Source organism: Leiobunum rupestre, chromosome 1 (genome assembly GCF_980474605.1).
Source record: "Leiobunum rupestre chromosome 1, qqLeiRupe1.1.hap1, whole genome shotgun sequence".
NCBI classification, from domain to species: Eukaryota; Metazoa; Arthropoda; class Arachnida; order Opiliones; family Sclerosomatidae; genus Leiobunum; species Leiobunum rupestre.
Genome location: NC_143384.1, coordinates 64,065,028 through 64,082,432, shown reverse-complemented (window position 1 = coordinate 64,082,432; position 17,405 = coordinate 64,065,028). Strand labels below are relative to the sequence as shown.

Sequence of the window (17,405 nt, the reverse complement as noted above, 5' to 3'; positions counted from 1 at the left end):
AAAAACAGTTTCTATGCAATAGAAAAAATTAAAAGATTTTTTTACAACATTTTTTATTTAAATTCCATTATGGGCAACGAGTTACAACGAAAAGGACTCTGACTATATGTCATTTTGAACAACGCCTGGCGAACAGACGTAAGTAGTTCAATATTTGGATTTGGAAATAAATAACTTCCGCTTTTTTTCAAGGTCACGAATTTATCGCAAACCACATCCGTCGAACGTTTCTTAACTTCCCGCAAAAGGTTAAGCACCCGAACTGGGGCTCGAACCCAGGACCGTTAGGTTAAGAGCCTAACGCTCTTCCGACTGAGCTACACGGGCGACCCTCAGCGGGCAAAATCGTAACGTCATAACATTCAATAAAACCGACAACGAAATTTAAAAATTTTAGTTTTCTTCAAACAGGCTTCCTTCTTAAACTGTGGCTTCAACAGAGGCTCTTTAGGTTAAAACCCTCAAGCTTTACCGACTAAGCTATCCTGGCTCTTCCAACGCTCATCTTCTTGCTTCAACAGAGGCTCTTTAGGTTAAAACCCTCAAGCTTTACCGACTAAGCTATCCTGGCTCTTCCAGCGCTCATCTTCTTGAAAATTGCGGATAATTTCTTCTTATTCATTTTCTTCTGTTAATATATTAAAAGCCCTTTTTATTCATATGTTAAAAAAGGAACGTCATTATGATTGAAAGTTTCCACCTTGGCAACTGGCGCTGACTAGGAATTGAGGCGTCCATTAGTTATCCAGCGTCTTGGAAGCATAAATTAGAGGATTTTATGTGGGTGGAGACTCTGACGATCATCGGGCTGTGGAGATATAACTACCGCGTGAAGTTTGCCGTCAGTATGGGGCACTCGGAGTGCCCAAACTGAACCAGGTTTTATAACGACATAAGAATGGCTAAGGTCTTAATGCAGCACACAAAATTTCCCGTGGGAAACCGTCATTGGTTGGCCTTTAAGTGCGGTTTTAATTATCAGACCACCCAAGAAAGTCAGGTTCGATTCATTTTTTTGAAAACATGAAAAACAGTTTCTATGCAATAGAAAAAAAATTAAAAGATTTTTATACAACATTTTTTATTTAAATTCCAGTATGGGCAATGAGTAACAACGAAAAGGACTCTGACTATATGTCATTTTGAACAACGCCTGGCGAACAGACGTAAGTAGTTTAATATATGGATTTGGAAATAAATAAATTCCGCTTTTTTTCAAGGTCACGAATTTATCGCAAACCACATCCGTCGAACGTTTCTTAACTTCCCGCAAAAGGTTAAGCACCCGAACTGGGGCTCGAACCCAGGACCGTTAGGTTAAGAGCCTAACGCTCTACCGACTGAGCTACACGGGCGACCCTCAGCGGGCAAAATCGTAACGTCATAACATTCAATAAAACCGACAACGAAATTTAAAAATTTTAGTTTTCTTCAAACAGGCTTCCTTCTTAAACTGTGGCTTCAACAGAGACTCTTTAGGTTAAAACCCTCAAGCTTTACCAACTAAGCTATCCTGGCTCTTCCAGTGCTCATCTTCTTGCTTCAACAGAGGCTCTTTAGGTTACAACCCTCAAGCTTTACCGACTAAGCTATCCTGGCTCTTTCAGCGCTCATCTTCTTGAAAATTGCGGATAATTTATTTTTATTCATTTTCTTCTGTTAATATATTAAAAGCCCTTTTTATTCATATGTTAAAAAAGGAACGTCATTATGATTGAAAGTTTCCACCTTGGCAACTGGCGCTGACTATGAATTGAGGCGTCCATTAGTTATCCAGCGTCTTGGAAGCATAAATTAGAGGATTTTATGAGGGTGGAGACTCTGACGATCATCGGGCTGTGGAGATATATCTACCGCGTGAAGTTTGCCGTCAGTATGGGGCACTCGGAGTGCCCAAACTGAACCAGGTTTTATAACGACATAAGAACTGGCTAAGGTCTTAATGCAGCACACAAAATTTCCCGTGGGAAACCGTCATTGGTTGGCCTTTAAGTGCGGTTTTAATTATCAGACCACCCAAGAAAGTCAGGTTCGATTCATTTTTTTGAAAACATGAAAAACAGTTTCTATGCAATAGAAAAAAAATTAAAAGATTTTTATACAACATTTTTTATTTAAATTCCAGTATGGGCAACGAGTAACAACGAAAAGGACTCTGACTATATGTCATTTTGAACAACGCCTGGCGAACAGACGTAAGTAGTTTAATATATGGATTTGGAAATAAATAACTTCCGCTTTTTTCAAGGTCACGAATTTATCGCAAACCACATCCGTCGAACGTTTCTTAACTTCCCGCAAAAGGTTAAGCACCCGAACTGGGGCTCGAACCCAGGACCGTCAGGTTAAGAGCCTAACGCTCTACCGACTGAGCTACACGGGCGACCCTCCGCGGGCAAAATCGTAACGTCATAACATTCAATAAAACCGACAACGAAATTTAAAAATTTTAGTTTTCTTCAAACAGGCTTCCTTCTTAAACTGTGGCTTCAACAGAGGCTCTTTAGGTTAAAACCCTCAAGCTTTACCAACTAAGCTATCCTGGCTCTTCCAGTGCTCATCTTCTTGCTTCAACAGAGGCTCTTTAGGTTAAAACCCTCAAGCTTTACCGACTAAGCTATCCTGGCTCTTTCAGCGCTCATCTTCTTGAAAATTGCGGATAATTTATTTTTATTCATTTTCTTCTGTTAATATATTTAAAGCCCTTTTTATTCATATGTTAAAAAAGGAACGTCATTATGATTGAAAGTTTCCACCTTGGCAACTGGCGCTGACTAGGAATTGAGGCGTCCATTAGTTATCCAGCGTTTTGGAAGCATAAATTAGAGGATTTTATGAGGGTGGAGACTCTGACGATCATCGGGCTGTGGAGATATAACTACCGCGTGAATTTTGCCGTCAGTATGGGGCACTTGGAGAGCCCAAACTGAACAAGGTTTTATAACGACATAAGAACTGGCTAAAGTCTTAATGCAGCAAACAAAATTTCCCGTAGGAAACCTTCATTGGTTGGTCTTTAAGTGCAGTTTTGATTATCAGACCACCCAAGAAAGTCAGGTTCGAATCCTTTTTTTGGAAACATGAAAAACAGTTTCTATGCAATAGAAAAAATTAAAAGATTTTTTTACAACATTTTTTATTTAAATTCCATTATGGGCAACGAGTTACAACGAAAAGGACTCTGACTATATGTCATTTTGAACAACGCCTGGCGAACAGACGTAAGTAGTTCAATATTTGGATTTGGAAATAAATAACTTTCGCTTTTTTCAAGGTCACGAATTTCTCCCCAACCACATCCGTCGAACGTTACTTAACTTCCCGTAAGAGGTTAAGCACCCGAACTGGGACTCGAACCCAGGACCGTTAGGTTAAGAGCCTAACGCTCTACCGACTGAGCTACACGGGCGACCCTCAGCGGGCAAAATCGTAACGTCATAACATTCAATAAAACCGACAACGAAATTGAAAAATTTTAGTTTTCTTCAAACAGGCTTCCCTCTTAAACTGTGGCTTCAACAGAGGCTCTTTAGGTTAAAACCCTCAAGCTTTACCGACTAAGCTATCCTGGCTCTTTCAGCGCTCATCTTCTTGCTTCAACAGAGGCTTTTTAGGTTAAAACCCTCAAGCTTTACCGACTAAGCTATCCTGGCTCTTCCAGCGCTCATCTTCTTGAAAATTGTGGATGATTTCTTTTTATTCATTTTCTTCTGTTAATATATTAAAAGCCCTTTTAATTCATATGTTAAAAAAGGAACGTCATTATGATTGAAAGTTTCCACCTTGGCAACTGGCGCTATCTATGAATTGAGGCGTCCATTAGTTATCCAGCGTCTTGGAAGCATAAATTAGAGGATTTTATGTGGGTGGAGACTCTGACGATCATCGGGCTGTGGAGATATAACTACCGCGTGAAGTTTGCCGTCAGTATGGGGCACTCGGAGTGCCCAAACTGAACCAGGTTTTATAACGACATAAGAACTGGCTAAGGTCTTAATGCAGCACACAAAATTTCCCGTGGGAAACCGTCATTGGTTGGCCTTTAAGTGCGGTTTTAATTATCAGACCACCCAAGAAAGTCAGGTTCGATTCATTTTTTTGAAAACATGAAAAACAGTTTCTATGCAATAGAAAAAAAATTAAAAGATTTTTATACAACATTTTTTATTTAAATTCCAGTATGGGCAACGAGTAACAACGAAAAGGACTCTGACTATATGTCATTTTGAACAACGCCTGGCGAACAGACGTAAGTAGTTTAATATATGGATTTGGAAATAAATAAATTCCGCTTTTTTTCAAGGTCACGAATTTATCGCAAACCACATCCGTCGAACGTTTCTTAACTTCCCGCAAAAGGTTAAGCACCCGAACTGGGGCTTGAACCCAGGACCGTTAGGTTAAGAGCCTAACGCTCTACCGACTGAGCTACACGGGCGACCCTCAGCGGGCAAAATCGTAACGTCATAACATTGAATAAAACCGACAACGAAATTTAAAAATTTTAGTTTTCTTCAAACAGGCTTCCTTCTTAAACTGTGGCTTCAACAGAGGCTCTTTAGGTTAAAACCCTCAAGCTTTACCGACTAAGCTATCCTGGCTCTTCCAGCGCTCATCTTCTTGCTTCAACAGAGGCTCTTTAGGTTAAAACCCTCAAGCTTTACCGACTAAGCTATCCTGGCTCTTCCAGCGCTCATCTTCTTGAAAATTGCGGATAATTTATTTTTATTCAATTTCTTCTGTTAATATATTAAAAGCTATTTTTATTCATATGTTAAAAAAGGAACGTCATTATGATTGAAAGTTTCCACCTTGGCAACTGGCGCTGACTATGAATTGAGGCGTCCATTAGTTATCCAGCGTCTTGGAAGCATAAATTAGAGGATTTTATGAGGGTGGAGACTCTGACGATCATCGGGCTGTGGAGATATATCTACCGCGTGAAGTTTGCCGTCAGTATGGGGCACTCGGAGTGCCCAAACTGAACCAGGTTTTATAACGACATAAGAACTGGCTAAGGTCTTAATGCAGCACACAAAATTTCCCGTGGGAAACCGTCATTGGTTGGCCTTTAAGTGCGGTTTTAATTATCAGACCACCCAAGAAAGTCAGGTTCGATTCATTTTTTTGAAAACATGAAAAACAGTTTCTATGCAATAGAAAAAAAATTAAAAGATTTTTATACAACATTTTTTATTTAAATTCCAGTATGGGCAACGAGTAACAACGAAAAGGACTCTGACTATATGTCATTTTGAACAACGCCTGGCGAACAGACGTAAGTAGTTTAATATATGGATTTGGAAATAAATAACTTCCGCTTTTTTCAAGGTCACGAATTTATCGCAAACCACATCCGTCGAACGTTTCTTAACTTCCCGCAAAAGGTTAAGCACCCGAACTGGGGCTCGAACCCAGGACCGTCAGGTTAAGAGCCTAACGCTCTACCGACTGAGCTACACGGGCGACCCTCCGCGGGCAAAATCGTAACGTCATAACATTCAATAAAACCGACAACGAAATTTAAAAATTTTAGTTTTCTTCAAACAGGCTTCCTTCTTAAACTGTGGCTTCAACAGAGGCTCTTTAGGTTAAAACCCTCAAGCTTTACCAACTAAGCTATCCTGGCTCTTCCAGTGCTCATCTTCTTGCTTCAACAGAGGCTCTTTAGGTTAAAACCCTCAAGCTTTACCGACTAAGCTATCCTGGCTCTTTCAGCGCTCATCTTCTTGAAAATTGCGGATAATTTATTTTTATTCATTTTCTTCTGTTAATATATTTAAAGCCCTTTTTATTCATATGTTAAAAAAGGAACGTCATTATGATTGAAAGTTTCCACCTTGGCAACTGGCGCTGACTAGGAATTGAGGCGTCCATTAGTTATCCAGCGTTTTGGAAGCATAAATTAGAGGATTTTATGAGGGTGGAGACTCTGACGATCATCGGGCTGTGGAGATATAACTACCGCGTGAATTTTGCCGTCAGTATGGGGCACTTGGAGAGCCCAAACTGAACAAGGTTTTATAACGACATAAGAACTGGCTAAAGTCTTAATGCAGCAAACAAAATTTCCCGTAGGAAACCTTCATTGGTTGGTCTTTAAGTGCAGTTTTGATTATCAGACCACCCAAGAAAGTCAGGTTCGAATCCTTTTTTTGGAAACATGAAAAACAGTTTCTATGCAATAGAAAAAATTAAAAGATTTTTTTACAACATTTTTTATTTAAATTCCATTATGGGCAACGAGTTACAACGAAAAGGACTCTGACTATATGTCATTTTGAACAACGCCTGGCGAACAGACGTAAGTAGTTCAATATTTGGATTTGGAAATAAATAACTTTCGCTTTTTTCAAGGTCACGAATTTCTCCCCAACCACATCCGTCGAACGTTACTTAACTTCCCGTAAGAGGTTAAGCACCCGAACTGGGACTCGAACCCAGGACCGTTAGGTTAAGAGCCTAACGCTCTACCGACTGAGCTACACGGGCGACCCTCAGCGGGCAAAATCGTAACGTCATAACATTCAATAAAACCGACAACGAAATTGAAAAATTTTAGTTTTCTTCAAACAGGCTTCCCTCTTAAACTGTGGCTTCAACAGAGGCTCTTTAGGTTAAAACCCTCAAGCTTTACCGACTAAGCTATCCTGGCTCTTTCAGCGCTCATCTTCTTGCTTCAACAGAGGCTTTTTAGGTTAAAACCCTCAAGCTTTACCGACTAAGCTATCCTGGCTCTTCCAGCGCTCATCTTCTTGAAAATTGTGGATGATTTCTTTTTATTCATTTTCTTCTGTTAATATATTAAAAGCCCTTTTAATTCATATGTTAAAAAAGGAACGTCATTATGATTGAAAGTTTCCACCTTGGCAACTGGCGCTATCTATGAATTGAGGCGTCCATTAGTTATCCAGCGTCTTGGAAGCATAAATTAGAGGATTTTATGTGGGTGGAGACTCTGACGATCATCGGGCTGTGGAGATATAACTACCGCGTGAAGTTTGCCGTCAGTATGGGGCACTCGGAGTGCCCAAACTGAACCAGGTTTTATAACGACATAAGAACTGGCTAAGGTCTTAATGCAGCACACAAAATTTCCCGTGGGAAACCGTCATTGGTTGGCCTTTAAGTGCGGTTTTAATTATCAGACCACCCAAGAAAGTCAGGTTCGATTCATTTTTTTGAAAACATGAAAAACAGTTTCTATGCAATAGAAAAAAAATTAAAAGATTTTTATACAACATTTTTTATTTAAATTCCAGTATGGGCAACGAGTAACAACGAAAAGGACTCTGACTATATGTCATTTTGAACAACGCCTGGCGAACAGACGTAAGTAGTTTAATATATGGATTTGGAAATAAATAAATTCCGCTTTTTTTCAAGGTCACGAATTTATCGCAAACCACATCCGTCGAACGTTTCTTAACTTCCCGCAAAAGGTTAAGCACCCGAACTGGGGCTTGAACCCAGGACCGTTAGGTTAAGAGCCTAACGCTCTACCGACTGAGCTACACGGGCGACCCTCAGCGGGCAAAATCGTAACGTCATAACATTGAATAAAACCGACAACGAAATTTAAAAATTTTAGTTTTCTTCAAACAGGCTTCCTTCTTAAACTGTGGCTTCAACAGAGGCTCTTTAGGTTAAAACCCTCAAGCTTTACCGACTAAGCTATCCTGGCTCTTCCAGCGCTCATCTTCTTGCTTCAACAGAGGCTCTTTAGGTTAAAACCCTCAAGCTTTACCGACTAAGCTATCCTGGCTCTTCCAGCGCTCATCTTCTTGAAAATTGCGGATAATTTATTTTTATTCAATTTCTTCTGTTAATATATTAAAAGCTATTTTTATTCATATGTTAAAAAAGGAACGTCATTATGATTGAAAGTTTCCACCTTGGCAACTGGCGCTGACTAGGAATTGAGGCGTCCATTAGTTATCCAGCGTCTTGGAAGCATAAATTAGAGGACTTTATGAGGGTCGAGACTCTGACGATCATCGGGCTGTGGAGATATAACTACCGCGTGAATTTTGCCGTCAGTATGGGGCACTCGGAGAGCCCAAACTGAACAAGGTTTTATAACGACATAAGAACTGGCTAAGGTCTTAATGCAGCACAAAAAATTTCCCGTGGGAAACCGTCATTGGTTGGCCTTTAAGTGCGGTTTTAATTATCAGACCACCCAAGAAAGTCAGGTTCGATTCATTTTTTTGATAACATGAAAAACAGTTTCTATCCAATAGAAAAAAAATTAAAAGATTTTTATACAACATTTTTTATTTAAATTCCATTATGGGCAACGAGTAACAACGAAAAGGACTCTGACTATATGTCATTTTGAACAACGCCTGGCGAACAGACGTAAGTAGTTTAATATATGGATTTGGAAATAAATAACTTCCGCTTTTTTTCAAGGTCACGAATTTATCGCAAACCACATCCGTCGAACGTTTCTTAACTTCCCGCAAAAGGTTAAGCACCCGAACTGGGGCTCGAACCCAGGACCGTTAGGTTAAGAGCCTAACGCTCTACTGACTGAGCTACACGGGCGACCCTCAGCGGGCAAAATCGTAACGTCACAACATTCAATAAAACCGACAACGAAATTTAAAACTTTTAGTTTTCTTCAAACAGGCTTCCCTCTTAAACTGTGGCTTCAACAGAGGCTCTTTAGGTTAAAACCCTCAAGCTTTACCGACTTAGCTATCCTGGCTCTTCCAGCGCTCATCTTCTTGCTTCAACAGAGGCTCTTTAAGTTAAAACCCTCAAGCTTCACCGACTAAGCTATCCTGGCTCTTCCAGCGCTCATCTTCTTGAAAATTGCGGATAATTTCTTTTTATTCATTTTCTTCTGTTAATATATTAAAAGCCCTTTTTATTCATATGTTAAAAAAGGAACGTCATTATGATTGAAAGTTTCCACCTTGGCAACTGGCGCTGACTATAAATTGAGGCGTCCATTAGTTATCCAGCGTCTTGGAAGCATAAATTAAAGGATTTTATGAGGGTGGAGACTCTGACGATCATCGGGCTGTGGAGATATAACTACCGCGTGAATTTTGCCGTCAGTATGGGGCACTCGGAGAGCCCAAACTGAACAAGGTTTTATAACGACATAAGAACTGGCTAAGGTCTTAATGCAGCACACAAAATTTCCCGTGGGAAACCGTCATTGTTTGGCCTTTAAGTGCGGTTTTAATTATCAGACCACCCAAGAAAGTCAGGTTCGATTCATTTTTTTGAAAACATGAAAAACAGTTTCTATGCAATAGAAAAAAAATTAAAAGATTTTTATACAACATTTTTTATTTAAATTCCAGTATGGGCAACGAGTTACAACGAAAAGGACTCTGACTATATGTCATTTTGAACAACGCCTGGCGAACAGACGTAAGTAGTTTAATATATGGATTTGGAAATAAATAAATTCCGCTTTTTTTCAAGGTCACGAATTTATCGCAAACCACATCCGTCGAACGTTTCTTAACTTCCCGCAAAAGGTTAAGCACCCGAACTGGGGCTTGAACCCAGGACCGTTAGGTTAAGAGCCTAACGCTCTACCGACTGAGCTACACGGGCGACCCTCAGCGGGCAAAATCGTAACGTCATAACATTGAATAAAACCGACAACGAAATTTAAAAATTTTAGTTTTCTTCAAACAGGCTTCCTTCTTAAACTGTGGCTTCAACAGAGGCTCTTTAGGTTAAAACCCTCAAGCTTTACCGACTAAGCTATCCTGGCTCTTCCAGCGCTCATCTTCTTGCTTCAACAGAGGCTCTTTAGGTTAAAACCCTCAAGCTTTACCGACTAAGCTATCCTGGCTCTTCCAGCGCTCATCTTCTTGAAAATTGCGGATAATTTCTTCTTATTCATTTTCTTCTGTTAATATATTAAAAGCTATTTTTATTCATATGTTAAAAAAGGAACGTCATTATGATTGAAAGTTTCCACCTTGGCAACTGGCGCTGACTAGGAATTGAGGCGTCCATTAGTTATCCAGCGTCTTGGAAGCATAAATTAGAGGACTTTATGAGGGTCGAGACTCTGACGATCATCGGGCTGTGGAGATATAACTACCGCGTGAATTTTGCCGTCAGTATGGGGCACTCGGAGAGCCCAAACTGAACAAGGTTTTATAACGACATAAGAACTGGCTAAGGTCTTAATGCAGCACAAAAAATTTCCCGTGGGAAACCGTCATTGGTTGGCCTTTAAGTGCGGTTTTAATTATCAGACCACCCAAGAAAGTCAGGTTCGATTCATTTTTTTGAAAACATGAAAAACAGTTTCTATGCAATAGAAAAAAAATTAAAAGATTTTTATACAACATTTTTTATTTAAATTCCAGTATGGGCAACGAGTTACAACGAAAAGGACTCTGACTATATGTCATTTTGAACAACGCCTGGCGAACAGACGTAAGTAGTTTAATATATGGATTTGGAAATAAATAACTTCCGCTTTTTTTCAAGGTCACGAATTTATCGCAAACCACATCCGTCGAACGTTTCTTAACTTCCCGCAAAAGGTTAAGCACCCGAACTGGGGCTCGAACCCAGGACCGTTAGGTTAAGAGCCTAACGCTCTACCGACTGAGCTACACGGGCGACCCTCAGCGGGCAAAATCGTAACGTCATAACATTCAATAAAACCGACAACGAAATTTAAAAATTTTAGTTTTCTTCAAACAGGCTTCCTTCTTAAACTGTGGCTTCAACAGAGGCTCTTTAGGTTAAAACCCTCAAGCTTTACCGACTAAGCTATCCTCGCTCTTCCAGCGCTCATCTTCTTGCTTCAACAGAGGCTCTTTAGGTTAAAACCCTCAAGCTTTACCAACTAAGCTATCCTGGCTCTTCCAGCGCTCATCTTCTTGCTTCAACAGAGGCTCTTTAGGTTACAACCCTCAAGCTTTACCGACTAAGCTATCCTGGCTCTTTCAGCGCTCATCTTCTTGAAAATTGCGGATAATTTATTTTTATTCATTTATTTCTGTTAATATATTAAAAGCCCTTTTTATTCAAATGTTAAAAAAGGAACGTCATTATGATTGAAATTTTCCACCTTGGCAACTGGCGCTGACTATGAATTGAGGCGTCCATTAGTTATCCAGCGTCTTGGAAGCATAAATTAGAGGATTTTATGTGGGTGGAGACTCTGACGATCATCGGGCTGTGGAGATATAACTACCGCGTGAAGTTTGCCGTCAGTATGGGGCACTCGGAGTGCCCAAACTGAACCAGGTTTTATAACGACATAAGAACTGGCTAAGGTCTTAATGCAGCACACAAAATTTCCCGTGGGAAACCGTCATTGGTTGGCCTTTAAGGGCGGTTTTAATTATCAGACCACCCAAGAAAGTCAGGTTCGATTCATTTTTTTGAAAACATGAAAAACAGTTTCTATGCAATAGAAAAAAAATTAAAAGATTTTTATACAACATTTTTTATTTAAATTCCAGTATGGGCAACGAGTAACAACGAAAAGGGCTCTGATTATATGTCATTTTGAACAACGCCTGGCGAACAGACGTAAGTAGTTTAATATATGGATTTGGAAATAAATAAATTCCGCTTTTTTTCAAGGTCACGAATTTATCGCAAACCACATCCGTCGAACGTTTCTTAACTTCCCGCAAAAGGTTAAGCACCCGAACTGGGGCTCGAACTCAGGACCGTTAGGTTAAGAGCCTAACGCTCTACCGACTGAGCTACACGGGCGACCCTCAGCGGGCAAAATCGTAACGTCATAACATTCAATAAAGCCGACAACGAAATTTAAAAATTTTAGTTTTCTTCAAACAGGCTTCCTTCTTAAACTGTGGCTTCAACAGAGGCTCTTTAGGTTAAAACCCTCAAGCTTTACCAACTAAGCTATCCTGGCTCTTCCAGTGCTCATCTTCTTGCTTCAACAGAGGCTCTTTAGGTTACAACCCTCAAGCTTTACCGACTAAGCTATCCTGGCTCTTTCAGCGCTCATCTTCTTGAAAATTGCGGATAATTTCTTCTTATTCATTTTCTTCTGTTAATATATTACAAGCCCTTTTTATTCATATGTTAAAAAAGGAACGTCATTATGATTGAAAGTTTCCACCTTGGCAACTGGCGCTGACTAGGAATTGAGGTGTCCATTAGTTATCCAGCGTCTTGGAAGCATAAATTAGAGGACTTTATGAGGGTCGAGACTCTGACGATCATCGGGCTGTGGAGATATAACTACCGCGTGAATTTTGCCGTCAGTATGAGGCACTCGGAGAGCCCAAACTGAACAAGGTTTTATAACGACATAAGAACTGGCTAAGGTCTTAATGCAGCACACAAAATTTCGCGTGGGAAACCGTCATTGGTTCGCCTTTAAGTGCGGTTTTAATTATCAGACCACCCAAGAAAGTCAGGTTCCATTCATTTTTTTGAAAACATGAAAAACAGTTTCTATCCAATAGAAAAAAAATTAAAAGATTTTTATACAACATTTTTTATTTAAATTCCAGTATGGGCAACGAGTAACAACGAAAAGGACTCTGACTATATGTCATTTTGAACAACGCCTGGCGAACAGACGTAAGTAGTTTAATATATGGATTTGGAAATAAATAACTTCCGCTTTTTTTCAAGGTCACGAATTTATCACAAACCACATCCGTCGAACGTTTCTTAACTTCCCGCAAAAGGTTAAGCACCCGAACTGGGGCTCGAAACCAGGACCGTTAGGTTAAGAGCCTAACGCTCTACCGACTGAGCTACACGGGCGACCCTCAGCGGGCAAAATCGTAACGTCATAACATTCAATAAAGCCGACAACGAAATTTAAAAATTTTAGTTTTCTTCAAACAGGCTTCCTTCTTAAACTGTGGCTTCAACAGAGGCTCTTTAGGTTAAAACCCTCAAGCTTTACCAACTAAGCTATCCTGGCTCTTCCAGTGCTCATCTTCTTGCTTCAACAGAGGCTCTTTAGGTTACAACCCTCAAGCTTTACCGACTAAGCTATCCTGGCTCTTTCAGCGCTCATCTTCTTGAAAATTGCGGATAATTTCTTCTTATTCATTTTCTTCTGTTAATATATTACAAGCCCTTTTTATTCATATGTTAAAAAAGGAACGTCATTATGATTGAAAGTTTCCACCTTGGCAACTGGCGCTGACTAGGAATTGAGGTGTCCATTAGTTATCCAGCGTCTTGGAAGCATAAATTAGAGGACTTTATGAGGGTCGAGACTCTGACGATCATCGGGCTGTGGAGATATAACTACCGCGTGAATTTTGCCGTCAGTATGAGGCACTCGGAGAGCCCAAACTGAACAAGGTTTTATAACGACATAAGAACTGGCTAAGGTCTTAATGCAGCACACAAAATTTCGCGTGGGAAACCGTCATTGGTTCGCCTTTAAGTGCGGTTTTAATTATCAGACCACCCAAGAAAGTCAGGTTCCATTCATTTTTTTGAAAACATGAAAAACAGTTTCTATCCAATAGAAAAAAAATTAAAAGATTTTTATACAACATTTTTTATTTAAATTCCAGTATGGGCAACGAGTAACAACGAAAAGGACTCTGACTATATGTCATTTTGAACAACGCCTGGCGAACAGACGTAAGTAGTTTAATATATGGATTTGGAAATAAATAACTTCCGCTTTTTTTCAAGGTCACGAATTTATCACAAACCACATCCGTCGAACGTTTCTTAACTTCCCGCAAAAGGTTAAGCACCCGAACTGGGGCTCGAAACCAGGACCGTTAGGTTAAGAGCCTAACGCTCTACCGACTGAGCTACACGGGCGACCCTCAGCGGGCAAAATCGTAACGTCATAACATTCAATAAAGCCGACAACGAAATTTAAAAATTTTAGTTTTCTTCAAACAGGCTTCCTTCTTAAACTGTGGCTTCAACAGAGGCTCTTTAGGTTAAAACCCTCAAGCTTTACCAACTAAGCTATCCTGGCTCTTCCAGTGCTCATCTTCTTGCTTCAACAGAGGCTCTTTAGGTTACAACCCTCAAGCTTTACCGACTAAGCTATCCTGGCTCTTTCAGCGCTCATCTCCTTGAAAATTAGGGATAATTTATTTTTATTCATTTTCTTCTGTTAATATATTAAAAGCCCTTTTTATTTATATGTTAAAAAAGGAACGTCATTATGATTGAAAGTTTCCACCTTGGCAACTGGCGCTGACTATGAATTGAGGCGTCCATTAGTTATCCAGCGTCTTGGAAGCATAAATTAGAGGATTTTATGAGGGTGGAGACTCTGACGATCATCGGGCTGTGGAGATATAACTACCGCGTGAAGTTTGCCGTCAGTATGGGGCACTCGGAGTGCCCAAACTGAACCAGGTTTTATAACGACATAAGAACTGGCTAAGGTCTTAATGCAGCACACAAAATTTCCCGTGGGAAACCGTCATTGGTTGGCCTTTAAGTGCGGTTTTAATTATCAGACCACCCAAGAAAGTCAGGTTCGATTCATTTTTTTGAAAACATGAAAAACAGTTTCTATGCAATAGAAAAAAAATTAAAAGATTTTTATACAACATTTTTTATTTAAATTCCAGTATGGGCAACGAGTAACAACGAAAAGGACTCTGACTATATGTCATTTTGAACAACGCCTGGCGAACAGACGTAAGTAGTTTAATATATGGATTTGGAAATAAATAAATTCCGCTTTTTTTCAAGGTCACGAATTTATCGCAAACCACATCCGTCGAACGTTTCTTAACTTCCCGCAAAAGGTTAAGCACCCGAACTGGGGCTCGAACCCAGGAACGTCAGGTTAAGAGCCTAACGCTCTACCGACTGAGCTACACGGGCGACCCTCAGCGGGCAAAATCGTAACGTCATAACATTCAATAAAACCGACAACGAAATTTAAAAATTTTAGTTTTCTTCAAACAGGCTTCCTTCTTAAACTGTGGCTTCAACAGAGGCTCTTTAGGTTAAAACCCTCAAGCTTTACCAACTAAGCTATCCTGGCTCTTCCAGTGCTCATCTTCTTGCTTCAACAGACGCTCTTTAGGTTAAAACCCTCAAGCTTTACCGACTAAGCTATCCTGGCTCTTTCAGCGCCCATCTTCTTGAAAATTGCGGATAATTTATTTTTATTCATTTTCTTCTGTTAATATATTAAAAGCCCTTTTTATTCATATGTTAAAAAAGGAACGTCATTATGATTGAAAGTTTCCACCTTGGCAACTGGCGCTGACTATGAATTGAGGCGTCCATTAGTTATCCAGCGTCTTGGAAGCATAAATTAGAGGATTTTATGTGGGTGGAGACTCTGACGATCATCGGGCTGTGGAGATATAACTACCGCGTGAAGTTTGCCGTCAGTATGGGGCACTCGGAGTGCCCAAACTGAACCAGGTTTTATAACGACATAAGAACTGGCTAAGGTCTTAATGCAGCACACAAAATTTCCCGTGGGAAACCGTCATTGGTTGGCCTTTAAGTGCGGTTTTAATTATCAGACCACCCAAGAAAGTCAGGTTCGATTCATTTTTTTGAAAACATGAAACACAGTTTCTATGCAATAGAAAAAAAATTAAAAGATTTTTATACAACATTTTTTATTTAAATTCCAGTATGGGCAACGAGTAACAACGAAAAGGACTCTGACTATATGTCATTTTGAACAACGCCTGGCGAACAGACGTAAGTAGTTTAATATATGGATTTGGAAATAAATAAATTCCGCTTTTTTTCAAGGTCACGAATTTATCGCAAACCACATCCGTCGAACGTTTCTTAACTTCCCGCAAAAGGTTAAGCACCCGAACTGGGGCTCGAACCCAGGACCGTTAGGTTTAGAGCCTAACGCTCTACCGACTGAGCTACACGGGCGACCCTCAGCGGGCAAAATCGTAACGTCATAACATTCAATAAAACCGACAACGAAATTTAAAAATTTTAGTTTTCTTCAAACAGGCTTCCTTCTTAAACTGTGGCTTCAACAGAGGCTCTTTAGGTTAAAACCCTCAAGCTTTACCAACTAAGCTATCCTGGCTCTTCCAGTGCTCATCTTCTTGCTTCAACAGAGGCTCTTTAGGTTAAAACCCTCAAGCTTTACCGACTAAGCTATCCTGGCTCTTTCAGCGCTCATCTTCTTGAAAATTGCGGATAATTTATTTTTATTCATTTTCTTCTGTTAATATATTAAAAGCCCTTTTTATTCATATGTTAAAAAAGGAACGTCATTATGATTGAAAGTTTCCACCTTTGCAACTGGCGCTGACTAGGAATTGAGGCGTCCATTAGTTATCCAGCGTCTTGGAAGCATAAATTAGAGGACTTTATGAGGGTCGAGACTCTGACGATCATCGGGCTGTGGAGATATAACTACCGCGTGAATTTTGCCGTCAGTATGGGGCACTCGGAGAGCCCAAACTGAACAAGGTTTTATAACGACATAAGAACTGGCTAAGGTCTTAATGCAGCACACAAAATTTCCCGTGGGAAACCGTCATTGGTTGGCCTTTAAGTGCGGTTTTAATTATCAGACCACCCAAGAAAGTCAGGTTCGATTCATTTTTTTGAAAACATGAAAAACAAATTCTATGCAATAGAAAAAAAATTAAAAGATTTTTATACAACATTTTTTATTTAAATTCCAGTATGGGCAACGAGTAACAACGAAAAGGACTCTGACTATATGTCATTTTGAACAACGCCTGGCGAACAGACGTAAGTAGTTTAATATATGGATTTGGAAATAAATAAATTCCGCTTTTTTTCAAGGTCACGAATTTATCGAAAACCACATCCGTCGAACGTTTCTTAACTTCCCGCAAAAGGTTAAGCACCCGAACTGGGGCTCGAACCCAGGACCGTTAGGTTAAGAGCCTAACGCTCTACCGACTGAGCTACACGGGCGACCCTCAGCGGGCAAAATCGTAACGTCATAACATTCAATAAAACCGACAACGAAATTTAAAAATTTTAGTTTTTTTCAAACAGGCTTCCTTCTTAAACTGTGGCTTCAACATAGGCTCTTTAGGTTAAAACCCTCAAGCTTTACCAACTAAGCTATCCTGGCTCTTCCAGTGCTCATCTTCTTGCTTCAACAGAGGCTCTTTAGGTTAAAACCCTCAAGCTTTACCGACTAAGCTATCCTGGCTCTTTCAGCGCCCATCTTCTTGAAAATTGCGGATAATTTCTTTTTATTCATTTTCTTCTGTTAATATATTAAAAGCCCTTTTTATTCATATGTTAAAAAAAGGACGTCATTATGATTGAAAGTTTCCACCTTGGCAACTGGCGCTGACTAGGAATTGAGGCGTCCATTAGTTATCCAGCGTCTTGGAAGCATAAATTAGAGGACTTTATGAGGGTCAAGATTCTGACGATCATCGGGCTGTGGAGATATAACTACCGCGTGAATTTTGCCGTCAGTATGGGGCACTCGGAGAGCCCAA

At 40.0% G+C, this 17,405-nt stretch overlaps 16 non-coding genes across 16 annotated transcripts; all 16 read right to left on the bottom strand.

Moving 5' to 3' along the window:
• Positions 1-254: 254 nt before the first annotated feature.
• On the bottom strand, positions 255-327 carry TRNAK-CUU (transfer RNA lysine (anticodon CUU)). Its single transcript has one exon. It is a non-coding gene; the product is annotated as a tRNA-Lys (tRNA).
• A 955-nt stretch (positions 328-1,282) lies between these two features.
• Positions 1,283-1,355, bottom strand: TRNAK-CUU (transfer RNA lysine (anticodon CUU)). Its single transcript has one exon. It is a non-coding gene; the product is annotated as a tRNA-Lys (tRNA).
• Positions 1,356-2,310: 955 nt separating this feature from the next.
• TRNAK-CUU (transfer RNA lysine (anticodon CUU)) lies at positions 2,311-2,383 on the bottom strand. The gene has a single exon. It is a non-coding gene; the product is annotated as a tRNA-Lys (tRNA).
• A 953-nt stretch (positions 2,384-3,336) lies between these two features.
• TRNAK-CUU (transfer RNA lysine (anticodon CUU)) lies at positions 3,337-3,409 on the bottom strand. The gene has a single exon. It is a non-coding gene; the product is annotated as a tRNA-Lys (tRNA).
• Positions 3,410-4,365: 956 nt separating this feature from the next.
• Positions 4,366-4,438, bottom strand: TRNAK-CUU (transfer RNA lysine (anticodon CUU)). The gene has a single exon. It is a non-coding gene; the product is annotated as a tRNA-Lys (tRNA).
• Positions 4,439-5,393: 955 nt separating this feature from the next.
• TRNAK-CUU (transfer RNA lysine (anticodon CUU)) lies at positions 5,394-5,466 on the bottom strand. The gene has a single exon. It is a non-coding gene; the product is annotated as a tRNA-Lys (tRNA).
• Positions 5,467-6,419: 953 nt separating this feature from the next.
• Positions 6,420-6,492, bottom strand: TRNAK-CUU (transfer RNA lysine (anticodon CUU)). Its single transcript has one exon. It is a non-coding gene; the product is annotated as a tRNA-Lys (tRNA).
• Positions 6,493-7,448: 956 nt separating this feature from the next.
• On the bottom strand, positions 7,449-7,521 carry TRNAK-CUU (transfer RNA lysine (anticodon CUU)). The gene has a single exon. It is a non-coding gene; the product is annotated as a tRNA-Lys (tRNA).
• A 956-nt stretch (positions 7,522-8,477) lies between these two features.
• TRNAK-CUU (transfer RNA lysine (anticodon CUU)) lies at positions 8,478-8,550 on the bottom strand. The gene has a single exon. It is a non-coding gene; the product is annotated as a tRNA-Lys (tRNA).
• A 956-nt stretch (positions 8,551-9,506) lies between these two features.
• TRNAK-CUU (transfer RNA lysine (anticodon CUU)) lies at positions 9,507-9,579 on the bottom strand. The gene has a single exon. It is a non-coding gene; the product is annotated as a tRNA-Lys (tRNA).
• Positions 9,580-10,535: 956 nt separating this feature from the next.
• Positions 10,536-10,608, bottom strand: TRNAK-CUU (transfer RNA lysine (anticodon CUU)). The gene has a single exon. It is a non-coding gene; the product is annotated as a tRNA-Lys (tRNA).
• Positions 10,609-11,645: 1,037 nt separating this feature from the next.
• TRNAK-CUU (transfer RNA lysine (anticodon CUU)) lies at positions 11,646-11,718 on the bottom strand. The gene has a single exon. It is a non-coding gene; the product is annotated as a tRNA-Lys (tRNA).
• A 956-nt stretch (positions 11,719-12,674) lies between these two features.
• Positions 12,675-12,747, bottom strand: TRNAK-CUU (transfer RNA lysine (anticodon CUU)). The gene has a single exon. It is a non-coding gene; the product is annotated as a tRNA-Lys (tRNA).
• Positions 12,748-13,703: 956 nt separating this feature from the next.
• Positions 13,704-13,776, bottom strand: TRNAK-CUU (transfer RNA lysine (anticodon CUU)). Its single transcript has one exon. It is a non-coding gene; the product is annotated as a tRNA-Lys (tRNA).
• Positions 13,777-14,732: 956 nt separating this feature from the next.
• Positions 14,733-14,805, bottom strand: TRNAK-CUU (transfer RNA lysine (anticodon CUU)). The gene has a single exon. It is a non-coding gene; the product is annotated as a tRNA-Lys (tRNA).
• A 1,985-nt stretch (positions 14,806-16,790) lies between these two features.
• Positions 16,791-16,863, bottom strand: TRNAK-CUU (transfer RNA lysine (anticodon CUU)). The gene has a single exon. It is a non-coding gene; the product is annotated as a tRNA-Lys (tRNA).
• Positions 16,864-17,405: the final 542 nt, after the last annotated feature.